The sequence below is a fragment of the Gallus gallus genome, chromosome 1 (genome assembly GCF_016699485.2).
Source record: "Gallus gallus isolate bGalGal1 chromosome 1, bGalGal1.mat.broiler.GRCg7b, whole genome shotgun sequence".
NCBI classification, from domain to species: Eukaryota; Metazoa; Chordata; class Aves; order Galliformes; family Phasianidae; genus Gallus; species Gallus gallus.
The window spans coordinates 7,737,056-7,752,388 of record NC_052532.1 but is presented as its reverse complement, the minus strand read 5'-3'; the positions used below and the strand labels follow the sequence as shown (position 1 = coordinate 7,752,388).

The 15,333-nt window shown below is 44.6% G+C and overlaps 1 protein-coding gene and 1 long non-coding RNA gene across 2 annotated transcripts in view; one reads left to right on the top strand and one right to left on the bottom strand.

Annotated features, from left to right (window-relative positions):
• The window catches only part of FRMD4A (FERM domain containing 4A), a 358,105-nt gene that overhangs the window by 64,274 nt on the left and 278,498 nt on the right, over positions 1-15,333 (top strand). The window lies entirely within an intron of this gene.
• LOC121108055 lies at positions 10,849-14,699 on the bottom strand. Its single transcript, XR_005842350.1, has 3 exons — positions 14,494-14,699; positions 14,272-14,393; positions 10,849-13,677 (listed from the first exon to the last, which is right to left on the bottom strand). It is a non-coding gene; the product is annotated as an uncharacterized LOC121108055 (long non-coding RNA).

Below are 15,333 nucleotides of genomic sequence, written 5' to 3'. Positions count from 1 at the left end.
TAGTAATGACAATGAATTTCATTATACTGCTCCAACGTAATGAAGTCCTTCATGTTTACCCATTTCGCCTGAAATGTCTTTAAAGCATTTGTTACACTGCTGATTGATAGACTACATCACTGCAGTTCTGACACCCTTCATCTCTCCCAGGGCTGAGCACTTCAGCTTGTTGTCACCACCTGCTTTGGTTGAGTCCCATGAGTGTTGGCCCCAGCAGTTCAGCCCTACCCATAAGGACAGGAGGTGACTTTTCTGTCCCAGTTTAGGACATCTAGAAAGTAGACATCTAATTCTGGGCTAATCACCTTAGTCTCTTCTTATAGGTGAAGAAAAGTAGTAGGCTACTCTAACAGGTAATTCATATCAACCCAGAATTGACATCTGTGATGAGACAAGTTGCCTCTGGACAGCTGTGTCTAGAGGGAAGCTCAGGCTAGGGTGACTAGCTTAAAATTATCCATCTGGCTTCAACGTGTCTGAGTTCAGATGGGAGAAATTCTTCCCTTAATGATTATTTTTACAGAGTAAGCCTAATTCCCACCTTCAGGTTGGACTTGGGTAAGCTCTCTCTTGGGTGTCTGAGGTATTCTCAGAGCATATTAATTTTTTGCAGAGCTAAATGATGACTGTCCCTTTTATTTAGTTAGTTGGTTAGTTTGGATGAGGTAAAGAAGGTAGAAACTGTAGGGTAGCTGTCCTCACCTGTTTGTATCGGAGCTGTGATTTGTGTCAGTGCTTTGTGCTGCTCTGCAGGACTGAGCAGGGGAGCAGCTCTTCCCACCAGTGGCCGCAGTGGACTGTATGGCTGAGGGTCTGCCAGATTGGTCTGCATCCCATGGGGAAGGCAGGTCCTTACTTGGGATAAATTGTAAGGTCTCTGGTGACACGAGGTGTTTCTTTCTGCTCCGCTGCATCTGTAGAGCCAGATGGTTTCACACCGCTCCACGTTGGCTCTGTAGATCAACTTCAGCATCTCTGAAAGCACAGTTTGCTGGGACCCCCTGGGCCGTCATCAGAGGCTGTGAGCTTCCTACCTGATAAGCAACGATGACAGCCTAGGTGAGGAGGCAGCTGTACCCGACTGCTGGGTCGGAGCACACGTGACCACACCAGAATTAATCTCAGACGGTGAATGCACATCGTGCGGAGCTGATTATTCACTGCCTGTAGCAGAACAGGTGGCCTGCTGTCAGACAGAAGGACAAGTGCTTTACCCCTATGGAACCTGACATCCAAAAACATGCCTTATTTTTTTTTTTTTTTTCCATTTGGCTACGCTGACAGAACAATGGATTTTCTGAGTATCCCTGGGGAGTTCAAAATGGGGGAACACTGGGGCTCTTTGCACTCCTGATGCTTCACCCAGTGCAGAATACAACCACTGGCTGATGTTCCGGGGCAGCAGGGGCAGCTCTGCCACTCACACCAGCAATGGTGGGGGGTGGGTGAGGTCTGTTTTGCCTGTCTCTCTTTCCTCTATACAGTAAGTGCAAATATATTTTTATCCAGTGCAAGGGTTGAAAATATTGCGAGTGAGGTCAGGTAGATCTGCAGACAAAAAAGAAAAAAAAAAACAAAAAAGAAACAAAAGCAATGCCACAGGCTTGCCAGGGGTTAACACTGCAATGGCTTTAAATGTATTTCTTGTCCCAATATTTAACTTTCATGCATTGAAAGCAGCCAAGAAAAACTGTTAAAAGCGCAGTTAGAGGCAATTGTTAAGTTGTAAATCAAATGGGAAAAGCAGAGTGGGTCAATAAAAATGAATAAGAGGAATGGTCCCCTGGGTGGGGACCCAGTGCTTTTGTTAGCCTGAAAATAACTTATTTCTTCCCAATAATCAAAGGCATTTTGTTATATACGAAATCATAGGTGAAGCAGTAGTGAAGGAACTCAACCTGAGATTGCTCCCTGTGCGGTGCACCATAGAACACCTCCATCGTAACTCTGGGTGCTGGCACCCCATCACTGAAACATGCCATACAGAGGAGCACCTTTCCCCACGGTCCTCTTTGAAGTCTGGTATGTCTTACTGTGGAGATTCAGATTTCTTCACAGAGCTTCCTCCTGATCACGTACTCCTATAGCACCACCAATGACTCTTCCCTAACTGCAGTCTCCATCAGTCCCAGCCCAAAACCTCGGATGTGCCCCAGGCTTCAGCTCTACTTCTGCACCTCTCCTGAGCAGACCTGCTGCTTCCTCACTCCCCACACACCAGGCTGGGCTCTCTGAGCCATTTTTCTTCTTGGTGCAGACAAATGTGACCTCTGGCCTTTAGAGATCAAAGGCCACGATCCGACACCATCGTACGCTCTAACTTCCACTTCATTTGGTCTGTTTATGTGGCCACTATTTTCCACATCATTGGCAGGGCGCTGGGCGGGTGATTTGTCACGAAGCTGACAGTTATAGGCTGCAATGCCATAAATAGCCCCTTATTTTTATGTTAATCAGCGGAAAAAATGAGAATCAAAGTCTGAGTGGTTACGTATGTTTGTACGTATTCCTGCATTTTGCACACACTTGTTACAGCAGTCTTCAACAGAAACGTCTACGCAGAGCAGTTAATGCCATGAGCTATCCGTGAGCCAAGTCCTCTGCTGCTGTAAGGCTCTGTGGCAGAAAAGCTTCCTTCTTATCATGGAGAGCTGTGCTTTGCAGCTGTGCTGCCTCTGTAGGGCAGGGCCTGCAGCGTGTGTAGATGCACAAGGCACCCCACAACCATGGGACAAAATAGTCATCTAGCCCTGCCTTTGGTCAAACAGATATAGAAAGCATAAAGAATGTGTATCATCCTGCTTCTCAGCAATAAGTTGATTCCTAAGTCAGAAGTTTCTCTTGGACCCTCGTGTTTAATAGCCAGGAAAGAGCTAAAACCACTCTAAAAATATCTATTTCCTTCTGAATCATTCATACCTCAGACTCCTCAGCATCTTTGGGCAAGAGATTCCTGTTTAATGATGTACTATATGAGAAGTACTCTCTCAGGTCCATTTTAAACTAATGTTTGATGATATCATTGCACACCTACCGGTTCCTATACTATGAGAAACAAATCTTTTTCTATTCCTCTTCACTGTACTACATATGTTTTAAACGGCATTTATCTTTAGCTCCTCTTCTTCACTTCTCCCAAAGTCCCCAAAGTTCTCTATCTGCTTTCTTGCATTCTGTGAAAGACCTTCTGCCCTTTTCATCACCTCTTTTCTCTCTCCTTCTCCACTTTTTCTGATGAAGTCATCAGAATAACACAGAATCCTTAAAATGAGGATGCACAGAAATTTCTACAGCTGCATAGCAAAGTCTGCATTTTATTCTCAGCGCCTTCTGTTAAAATTCCTCATGTTCACTCCACTTTTCATCCCTCAGATTGGGCTGATGTTTTCAGAAAGCTACCCTCAGTGCTGGGATTTTCCCCTGGCCAAGGGGTCTTTGCAAAATGTGAATGCAGTCTCTGCTCTCGCTCAGCTCTATGCAGGGGATGGCTGGTTTCTGCAGGGGGTTGGTGGGGTCTTGCTTGGCACGTGGAAACAACAAAAGGGAAAGCAGCACTCGCGGCATGTGGGCTGTGAGAGGAGAGTAGCTGTTACATATTGCATGCACACAACGGGCTTTTTATGGCCTCATTAAAGTCAATGGGAGCCTGCCATCTGCTTCAGCAGGGGCGGCATTAAGGTGTAAAAACATTACACGCTGTTACGTAGTGCTTTTTTCCAAGCTGATCTTCCACTGGCTGATCCTTGCCTTGACCCCAGTGCTGGGTATGAGTTATCACTCTGTTCTTCGGTAGGGATGGAAGAAACTGAGCGTAACGCAGAGATTTCAAAGATTGTGGCTGTCTCTCATCTGGCCATATGTGCCTGAGTGAAGAGAATGAGAAGCAGGCGAGGGAATTCTTGGCAACCCGTCTGATGTGACATCCCCTGTCAGCAGGTCTCAATTTCCGGCTGACTTTATGATCTCTTTTTCTCAATCTTGCAGTTCCAAGACTTCACCGTGAGCTCGGAGTCTGCCAGGAAGGCTGTGAGTTAACTAGGTGACAGAGATAGTGAGGCACAATTGCAGAAGCTGTAATAAGCGCTATTGATTTTGAATAAACACGTGGGTACTATTGACTGGGAGAAGCTGTCTTGTAGCTAAGTGGCTCCAAAGGATGGAAATGTGGATGTTTCTTTCTGGAAGGAGGCGAGATGACTTTTAACCACAGATACTAAAATACAATCTGTTTTCAGCATCATTTTTCTCAGCCCTGTTGGCAGATAAAAGATTAAGAACCGTGGGGTTTTGTAAATGAATGTGTAAAGGGAGTGTTCTGGGTGGATTGATAGGAGAGGGATGATGAACAGAGCAATGTGAACAAGTGGCAGGTGAGACATAGTCCAGTGCTTGCAAGGAAGCTGATCTAACTGTAGATGTCCCCTTCACTGCAGGGGAGTTGGACTAGATGACCTTCAAAGTTTCCTTCCGACTCAAGTAATTCTATGATTCCACAATTCTGTGATGTCTCAGTGAGGAAGAAATGTCAAGGGAAAAGAGAAGAAAAGTTTTGGTGAAGCACAGCTGTGTAAAGTGGGAAAGATGAGCAGTGAAAACTTAGGACTGCCATTTTGCCCCCAGTGGTTGAAAGACTCACCTGCCTACCTTATGATTGGACTCCATGGCAGAGGGGTTGGAACAAGATGACCTTTAAGGTCCCTTCCAACTTAAGCCATTCTATGATTCTATGATTCCCAGGGGATTCTCAGGTTGTTGTCTGTTGGTGAGGGTTTTTTATTATTTACTTGCTTCTTTGCTTATTTATCTGTTTATGTATTTATTTTGCAGGGGCTGTATGTGAACAGGCAAGCCTTGATACTCCATCTCATTTTTTTCTTTTTTTAATACCAAACCCCCATCCCCTTCCTATTTAAAATGCAACATTTTTTTTTTTAATCACAATGCCATGTGCTGTCAATTCCCTGTTGTACAATATTCCCATGGTGACACTGTCCCTGGAAAAGGGTTGTGGAGGCAATGTTTGTAGATGTCCCCAAATTTCAACAGAAAACAGAAGGGAGGGCCTCTGCCATGGCCCATCACATTCTGCCTGTAAGGGGGTGGGAGGAGTGACCAGATTTGCAAATACCCTGGTTTAGATTAAGCTAAAACAATACACAGAGGCCTGCACACAAGTGGACATTGAACTGGACTCAGACATTTTAGCCCTGAATTTGGCCAGGTAGCACTGAAATTAGTCAAATCAAATGATGCATGGGGGAAAATGGTCATGTTGACAGCTTAAGCCTTGGATCAAGGCAGAAGTGCCTTAATATATCCCATTTCTTGACAAGTGGCTTCCAGATCCTCAGGTTAAGAATCCAGCTTTCACCCCTGAGACTTGTTCAGGGCACCTCTCTGTACAAGAGTATAGGCATGGAAGCATTCCCATCCTGAACGGTGCAACCAATCAACTTCAGACCACTCACTCAAGGCCCAGAGCTTTGCAGCCATCTATGGATCCTCACATGGGATCCAATCACCCTGAATGGATATGGGGATTACAAAATGTCAGTCATGCCATGGGTTCCTTGCACAGAAATAGAAGAGACTGAGCTCCTTCTCACAAAATCACACATAATGGAAAAAAGTAGGGCATCTAGGAAGAAAACTCCTCTATTTCTTACAATTCCCTAGTTACTCTTTTTGTATGATAGTAAGAATTCTGCTGAATGCAACAGGGTTCCGCTGAAATGAGGGCATTCCTTTCACATATACATATTCAAAGATTAAAGAGAAAGCTTTGAATTATTTTCAGAAAAGGGGTCAATTATGTGGATTTTGCATGGCTTGTTATTAAGGCCAAAACTCACATCATTTTCACAAGGGCTGGAGGACACCGAGGCAAAGATGTAAAGGCCTGAGCCCAGATCTGCCGGGAAGAAGGGAGGGAGAATCAAAACACTGTTAATTATATCCTCTCAAGAAAGGACTTCTGGTGCTAGGAATTCATCCCAGGAGGGTAATTTCAGGACTGCAAGTTGCAATGTGTATTATTGCAGGTCTAAGCAGGAGCAGGGAGCAGCTCTGACTGTGGGCACCTTCAGTACCATTCTGTAGGACTCTATTGGAAATGAGTGCTTGTAACTCAAACAGCCTTTTGTGGGGAATATGATATCCTTTTCCCAACCTACCTGAACTCTTTCATCACCAATACAATAATAGGTTGAAAGAAGACTAGTCAACAATGGTTTCCTTGGACTTTGCAAGCCCTTTGATGAAGTTTCTCACAAAGGCTGTTGAGGAAACTGGAGTCGTTTGGTGAAAGGTAAAGAATTGTGTCATTGATTTAAGAACCAGCCAGGACAACAGAAGTGACTAGTCAGCTCCCACAGTGCCAAAAGCCTGATTAAACACTATCAGAGGGAACATATTAGCCATCTTTTCATGAATAAATAAAAGACTTTGCTTAGAGGAAATAAAACTATTATATCTCTTTGATATCCAACTAAAACTCCAAAGCATTGAATTTCTCAGTTAGTATCTTATGCTTTCATAGGTTATCAGAAGGTTACTGAAAATATGGTCTCTTCAAGGTAAGGAAAAATAGTTTTTATAATGCCCTTTCCAGTGTTTGGTGTATTTCTGTACAGTGAGAAGGCTGGGTCTTGATTTTGGAGAAGTGCTTTTGGGTTCATAGTTTCCATTGTGCAAAACAGAGGAATGGAGAATGGGTGGAACTGATCAACACCTGGACTAAAAACTCACTGTAGGTAAAATACTCTGTTTATCAAATTCCAGTGAAAATTACTGTCCCAATAGAGTAGCTTGCTGTTGTGCAAAGATGACCCCATAAAATCAATTTCTGATGGAAAATAAAGTTTCAACTATAGGTTTGAAGACTATGTAAAGAATCGCTTCCATTGAAAAAATATCTTTTTCTCAAAAAGCTAAAACATTTGGGCTCAGATAGGATTTTTCAGATATAACTGTAACATCCTATAATGCACACAACTTACAACACAGGGAAAAACATTTTGTGATCAGCTTTGTAGATTGTGTTTATCCTGAGTTCTTGCTATGAATTAGGGAGGAGTACAGGAATTATGGGGTATAACACTTTTCTTCTAGAGAAGTCAAAACACTTCACAAAGGCGCTGCTGTCTTCTTAACATAGGGAGACTGAGGGTAAGGAGAACTGAAGGAGGTGCTTAAAGTCAGTGGAAGACCCTGGAAGGGAACCTTCCCAACTTGGAAGCTGCACATCCCAACGTACCGTGCAGCTGCCCTTTCGAGTAAATCACAGTGTACATTATTATCACAGGAACATCTCCGAGCCCATCTCCCAGAGCTGGCAAAAAGAGATAATAAGCAGTCACAATTATAAAGCTAACTCTGACTTTTTTTCTAAAGAGGAAAAATATGAGGCTGCCCATTTATCTCTAAATTGAATCGACGACTATACAACTCCATGCGAGCATTGTTATTTTCCTTTCCCAGCAAGGTATTGTTTTGTTGCATGAAATCTGTATGTTCAATAGATTTGATTTTCCGAGCAGCTGGGTTATCTTGCGCTGTGAAGGCTCTCCCTTAATCTCAATTGCTGTGCTTTTCTCAGTGCCGTTCCCAGCAGCTCAGAAATGAGCACGGTGCTTTCATCTTTCTTTCTGTGCTCTTATTAGGTGTGACAGTTTCAACAATACCCGTATGTAGGAAAATGTTCGGGTTTTAATTTGTTTTTTAAAGATGTAATTGTCAAAATTATACGTAGGTCAAAAGACGCTGCTTTTAAATTGTAAAAACCCTGCCATGATCACACACGGATCACATTTTTCCTTAGGAAAAATATACTTTTTTCAGATTGGTCTAAAACATAATTGCAGCCAAACCTTATTTATCCACAGGAGACAAGGGAACTGAAAAGAGCTGAGATATGCAGAGCTGGGCCATAGGTGCTTTTCAAATGACGGTAACACACAATTAGGATTAATGTATGTGTCTGATCGTTTGGTTTCTGGAAGAACAACTTATGAGAGACAAGATTGTTGATCATCCCTTATTTTTTTTTTTCTGTCCTGTTAACATTTATTATGTAGACAAACACTCCCTTGGCATGTTGGGGTCTTGATTTTATAGAGCGCTTGCTGGCATTGCTGAAGTACCAGCAAGGGAGGAGAGAAAGGGGAGGAAAACTGTTTGGGAGGATGGGATGATTCAGTGGAAGACTCCTTGCTCTGAATCCAAGCAGGTCAGGGAAAAACCCTTTAGTTTTTATTGCTCTTTCTTCCTTCTGAAAGGATCAAAAAGAGGAAACATTGAATTTGTACCCAGGAGGTGTCCAGGTTGGTCCTGCTGCCAGCAATGCCATCAGTGCTCAGACTGTACTGTAGCTGAATGTCAGAATCATAGAATCGTTTGAGTCGGAAGGGACCCTTAAAGTCCACCTAGTCCAACTCCCCTGCAATGAACAGGGACACCTACAGATCCATCAGGTGCTCAGAACCCCATCCAGCCTCACCTTGAGTGTCTCCAGGGATGGGGCATCCACCGCCTCTCTGGGCAATCTGTGCCACTGCCTCACCACACTTACTGTAAAAAACTTTTTTCAGATCCAGTCTAAGTCTCCTCTAAGGACAGTTTCTGGTTCTGTTCTCTGCACCATGATCACTCTCTCGCCTTTGCAGCAACATGGATTTGACAAAGAAATTGTGATATTTCTGCCAGAAGAATGCAGATTTGCTTGGGAAATGTCGTCAGGTCTAAGCTAATGTCATTGAGATCAGAGAGGCTATTCATGCCTGTTGAAAATGTTGCCAACAAGCTCAGAAAGACTAGTAGGTATGAACTTAGCCTGTGCACTGCTCAGCTTGAACTATTTTCCTATTTTCCTAATGCAAATACATATACTAGGCACAAACAGATTGAATACTTACAGTGTGAGTACACATTGTGGACTTCAACAACATCTAACCAAGTATTGGATGCTGATATTTTAGAAGATAAAGTGATGTTGAGATTTTAGGTAATTGAGGCTAGAACTCGGGGTTTGGGGAAGCTATAGGGGCCCACTGACTTGCTATTTTTACATAAAGCATCACACAAAACCATGTGGGATGTGCAAGTGCGATGTTTGTGCTTACAGTCTGTCTTGCTTGGCAGTCTCTCCTTGGGTGAGACAGTTTTACCTTCTGGGTGTCTATCACTTTTTTGGTAGTAAATGCACTAATGTTTCTAAGAGGATTTTAAAATGAGGACCACTTCATTATCTCTGGGACGCTGATTTTGAGAAAATCTACATAGTCCATACAGTCTTTCAAAACTCCAGATGTTAAAGGTATTCCTAAACTTCATTAAAAGTAATAATGTATTTCTAGATTACCTATGTGAGCATTGCACATTGAGGAGAAGCTACAGAGGTTCAGTAGTGGTCAGCTCTGGCAAGCAAACACACCATGGAGATGAGAATGAAGGCCATGCTGTGATAGCCCTGAGGGGGGTCCCCAGGCCCAGCCACAGCATAGTCCAGGGGACCACCTCCAATAGGACCACGCCAGGAAGATGGGTTCAAAGGATGGTGGCTGAAGGAATAGAAGCTCTAAGGGAACAAGGAGCAAGATTCATTGTAGGAAAGAGCAATGCCAGGGCAGGAATATCCACGTAGATGAGGAGAGCAGCTATTTTCCCCCTAGACCCGTGGCATTTCACTAGGCAAACAGCACAGAGTGGTAGGCTCCACAACTCAGAAGAGACCTGGTGCCAGGACAGGGTCTCCAAGTGAGGGTGCTGATCCCGGATGGCCTCACTCCCATCTTGATACGGTCATCTACAGGTGCAGCATGTGCTACATTAGCAGGCTGAGCAGGGCTGTAAAGAGCAGCTTGGTAGTAATTTTTAGTTGGGGATGAAAAAAAGATCTAAAAATGTCCTTGTGCCTGGAAGGGGTGCTCTGCAGAACTAATCTTTTACATTTCTTCTGCATCTTCCATCTGTGATTTCATGGCTAATTGATTTATCCATGCAGTGTTCCTGTGAAATATAGATTATCTTCACTTATAGAGCAGTAAAACTGAGTGCATAGGGGTTTGCATTTCAGCTTGCCCTAAATCCTCATGGGATTACAAGGCAGAGACCTGGGACCCCCCAGTTCCCTGCTCCTCACCCCAAAGGTGGGCTCTCCCTCCTTGTGGAGATGCACAAAAATCACATCCTAAGCTGGTAAAAGCCACCACGTGCTACACCCAATGGACCACTGCACTTCCCCAAATGTTCAGCAGGAATTTCTGGGCCTGACCAGGGTACAAAGCATGCCCCTGCCCCATGGATGAGTGTTAGGGCACAAGTAACACAGAAGAAATGCCATAACACTGTCACGTGGTTGGCTTTTGTTTTCCATCATCAATGACTTCACCACCAGCACCAGCTGTATCGATTGTGATGATGCTTTGGAGATCAACATCTGTAACAATCCCAGCTTTGAGGGTATCCAAGCTCAGTCTTCTGGTCTGAGGAATTTCATCCCCCTGGGAGCTGTGGGAGATTTTTACCTATTAGTGGTCAGAGGAAGACACATGATACATACTTTGGGTTACACATGCATAGCTCCTGTGAGAGCAAATAGAAGACAAACATCAATCTCTATCAAGTTAATAGGAGATAACACCCCACAATGGACTTCTTTCTTTGACTGGATCAGATCTTTCCTTAAATCTTGGATTGTGTTTGCTGAAAGATGCTGAACTGCCTTTTACATTGTTTTTAACAAGCAAAGTAAGGTAAAGAAAAAGGACTGTTAAGAAGTGGTGATAACCCTGCAAATGTAACAGCAGATAAAAAGCAGGTGGGAAAACACTTAGAAAAGTGAGGCGGCTGTCAGTCATTATGCCCAGGTGATATTAAGACTTCAGTATAAAGTGAATTAGCTGATCAACTTACTGAACTGCTGTGCATTATCTTTGAACGTATCATGTACAACAAGCAGGATACAGGCTACTTGTGTGGTTTTGAGTCCATTTCCTCAGACTACAATTTCTGCCTTTTGTAGTAAGATGCACATATGATCAGCTTTTATTTAAGAAGTTTGGATCCATCAGCCCAGTAACCACCTTTCTTGCTGTGTGCAAGGGACCTCAGATGAGCAATCACAGGGTTAACGTGTGATAATGAGCAGGAAACATAATGAGACATTTTCATCCTTATTTCTGCCAGGATTGCGACACGGGAAACATAAAAAATGCATTTCTGTTAGGCAGCCAGGACACGCATCACCTTACCCTAACACAGGTCAAGGGAAAATAGAGCCTTAGAAGTGCCAGTTCACTCCACATACTAGAAAGAAATGATAATGAACCGGCTGAGCTGGAGGCAGCCGTAGTGCAGACATTTGAAGTTGGCTGAGACAAATCCCCCCTCTGAAGGCTGGCCCTGCTCTGTGTGGTTTGTTGTTGTCTCCAGCTGAAGAAAAAACCGGGGTCCCTGAATTTTAACAGCATCTAATAGTGGAATGAATCCCAGCATCAAATATTAATTGAGATGAGGCTTTGATGTAAGAGGGGATTGTTGGTTGGGCTGAAAAGAGGCTGGTGATAAGTATTCATTATATGTAGAAGCTCTCCTGTGCCTGGCTGGGGATGCTGTGCCGGCATCATTATTTTACATCTTTATTGACATTCTGAGAGATGGATAAATGTCCCACTAACCCAGAAAAGATGGAGAAATGAGACAGTGGGGAGACCTGGAATGAGAAGCATTAATAAAAGATCATCTGTGTGACTGTGGCATGTTTCAGTGAGGGGAGCACCCAAACAGGGCCAGCACCTATTCGTATACACAGATCTCTTTTCCCATAGAGAGGAGTCTAAGGAGTGAAAAGGCTTGAGAGGACCAAAAAGTTAAATCAGCTGAATGGACTCTGGAATGTAGATGAGCAAGAAAGCAAAAGGCAATTCCTGACATCTGCATGTCTTTACTTAGTAGCCTTCATCTTTTTCCCAGAGCCCATGAAATTTGCTCAGAAATGATCACGGGTGATAGCTGGTCAGCTACTGGGAGTCCTCAAAGAGGTTGGGAGCTCACAGATGATGGGAACTTAAGGAAGGGCTTACAGGCATCTAATGAAGGAGGTGGACGTGTGCAGCAAGAAATATCCATTGCAGAATAGAGCAGTCCCGTGCTGCTGGCATCAGAGGAACAGGGCTTTTGTTTGGAGGCGTTGGCAGGGCCCCACTTGGGCGGTACAGGGATGGGTGTCACCTCCCCCAGAAGATGGGTCTGCCAGGGATGGGGATAACTCCAAGCTTACAAATAGCGTATGGGCCATAAGGCGGTGGGGTTTAGCAAGATTCAAATAAACTAAGATAAAAATATGCAGAAGGAAGAAAGCGTAGGATCACCATGGGAGAAAACAGCCTCCCTTGTTTCACTAGGTGCTGTTTTTGGCACGCTGTCACGTCCCATGAAGCAGCCTGGCTCCATCAAACAAGGGACGTGCAGGATCTACTTTGGACTCCATCATCCTAGTGATACTCCTGTAGACTCCTATCTACAGGAGTGTCATCCACTACTTTTCATGCAGTTTTATCTTTTGAGAGCTGAGCAGCTGTGAGAGAACCCAAAAATGTGCCGACATTTTGGAGAGGGTGCGGCCCCCAGTTGATCTCTTCATCTGGAGTTCTGCTTTGCTTCCAAAGTAACTCCAAGTTTGAAGCAAATTGAAGCACCTCAGCAGGACACAATGCTTTACAGGAATGCTTAGGGGCAAGACAAAATTTTCATCATCATCATCATCATTTTGTTTTGCATTTTGCCATCTCTGCCTGCCCGTCTGCTATTTCTGCTTTATCTCGAGCCTTTGTATTCATTCCCTCCTCACCTCCTCTTCTCCAGGCCAGAAAGACCAAAGCCGAGGATCTGCACGGTTGTAATGGCGTTGTCCTTCAGAGAAATGGCAATTTCCCACTGAATGCCTCGTGCACTCCGTGAGAGCTACCCCTCCTCTCCCCATACACGCAGAGACATCTACAGCGCTGCTTATGCGCATCTGCGGAGTATCTGGGAGTCACCTTCCATCAGAGGTTGTGCTTTTGCAGACACAAAGTGGCTATAATCAGGTTTCTAACAGAGAGTATAACAGCCATGCTTTCCCAGAGTTACAGCTTGGGGAAACAGTGTTTAATTTGACAGAGAGATTTTAACGGGGATGGCAGCAGAGTCCTTTACATTGGAAAAATCGCTTCTGTTATCTCGTTCTGCTTATTTGTTCTTGCAAACCAAACACAGTGTTTGTTGCTGTCTACACTGTAGTGAACGCTGTGCCCTGTTTGAATGGTTACTGAAGTGGATGAATAAATCATCTATCTGACTGCTGAAAATGCATATACAGACCTAATGCTCTAGTAAAAGGCTTTGTGTGTGTTTTGGCTGTTAACACCCAGAGCAGCAAAGACACCTAGCAGAGAAAGGAAAATACGGCACAGGTTACTGCCTGGGGAGGAAAGCTCCATCATACCTCTAGTGCATGTTTTCTCAGAAGATGAAGCACGATGCTCAGCCTCGTGGTTGGGCACACCAGGAGCCATGAGAGCCAGAAGCCATTTCCCCTGCTGGCACAGAAGCTCTGTACAGCAGATATCACAGATAATCTCTAAGCCTCATCTCCACAGCTCCGTTCTTTCATCTATGGGTCTTCAAAGAACTGGTGCGCTGGGATGGAGAGGGGAAACAGAGTGGTCAGAACCTTGTCCAGGTCAACAAACCAGGGCCTGGTCCTGCTGACCCCGCTGAGTTGGTGGCAAGGCATTGGGGTCCCTTGTGGGCACTGGGGCTGGGGCGAGCTACTCACATGGGCAAGAGGCAGCTCTTCCTTCTTTAACTACAACATTGACTTAACAGGAATAAAAATAATAATAGATGAGGACATTGTTACGTCATAAATGCCTCCCAGTTGTTGGAGGATGATGGGCAGAGCCTGGCAGCAATGCTAAGCAGGGCAGAGTGCTAAATGGGCTTTGCCCCATATCAATCTCTCAGCTTTGTACTGAGACCTAGGATATCCAGATGTGATCTTTGTGTCCGCCTTCCCAATCTGAAAGGCAGCTAAAGTAATCTGAATCATGCCTTGAGACCTTCATGTTCATCATTCTGCTTTGCTTTTGTGGAAAAGGCATAACTATCCCAGAAAAAGCAGGTCACGAAAGCCTCAAAGATGAGCTCCGGAAAAGTAATTGGTGTTTCCAGCTCTCACTACAACTGGAGCCATAGGAGGGTAAGCTGGCAAATGCTTTTGACACTACTTACTTGTGCAAATGCTGCAATGGTGGAACAGCCTGCAAAGAGCATGGGGCTGCCCTGGGTTTCCTTCCCTGGAGGCAGCTCTGCTGGAGCCACAGGACAGATCTCATAGGGTGACCACCGGCAACCTTGGAGAGGAAAATCTCCCTTAGGGATTCGAAAATGCATCCTATATCTGGCAACAAATAAACACAACTCCAGTTTCTCAAGGCTGCCAGTATACCACACCCGGTACAGCACGCTTCCTCCCCTTGCATCACTGACAAAGCTGCCAGCTGAGTTGTGCCTGTATCCTTGCTGCTTTGGAGTAGTACCAAGCAGGAACCCACAGATCATCTGTCAGGAACCAGGCAGCTTTTAGCCCAGTGTCTGTCCGCCACCTAGAAAAAAGATCACATTTGACTAAAAAAAACCTGTTGTTGATAAGGTGGTCTTTATGAGAATGAAGCTTGATACAGGCTGGGAGATGAGCTCAGAGTGAGAACTGCAAGATGACTTCGTAAAATCCATTTATAATGTAATTTGCAGCTGAAAAGGAGACAGGAAGAGCAGTGCCATCCCAGGCAGGAAGCACCCACCCATCACACTGTGCCCATGCACACCTCTCAGATACAGGGACTCCCAGGCAGGCAGCACCTGTGAGCACCTACTGCCCATTCAACCCCAACCAGGGAGGGTTTTGCTATCTCCCAGCACATATTCTTGCAGTCCTCAAAAAAAATCAGTGTGCTCATCACCCGGAGGTGAGCAGGGGGCACAGCCCTGGCAGTAGTGAGTTCCACTCACCACCATGCGTGGATGAATGAAACACAGTTAGGGGTGGTGTGCTGTTTTTCCTTTCACAGCACAGAGAATTAATTGCTGAAAGCAGCTATTTTTAACCGAGAAACACAATTTTAAAAGCCCTTAAAAGAGTCTGGCTCTTGCAGAGAATAAGCAAATCTTACACTTTTTTAGGCAACCCCAGAAAGGTTTGCTTTTGCTCTTCTATCCGTGGACTTGCAAAAGCCACAATGCAAATGCAGCCCTCCCAGTTACCCACGCAACTCTTTTCAAACCTGTCTGCTG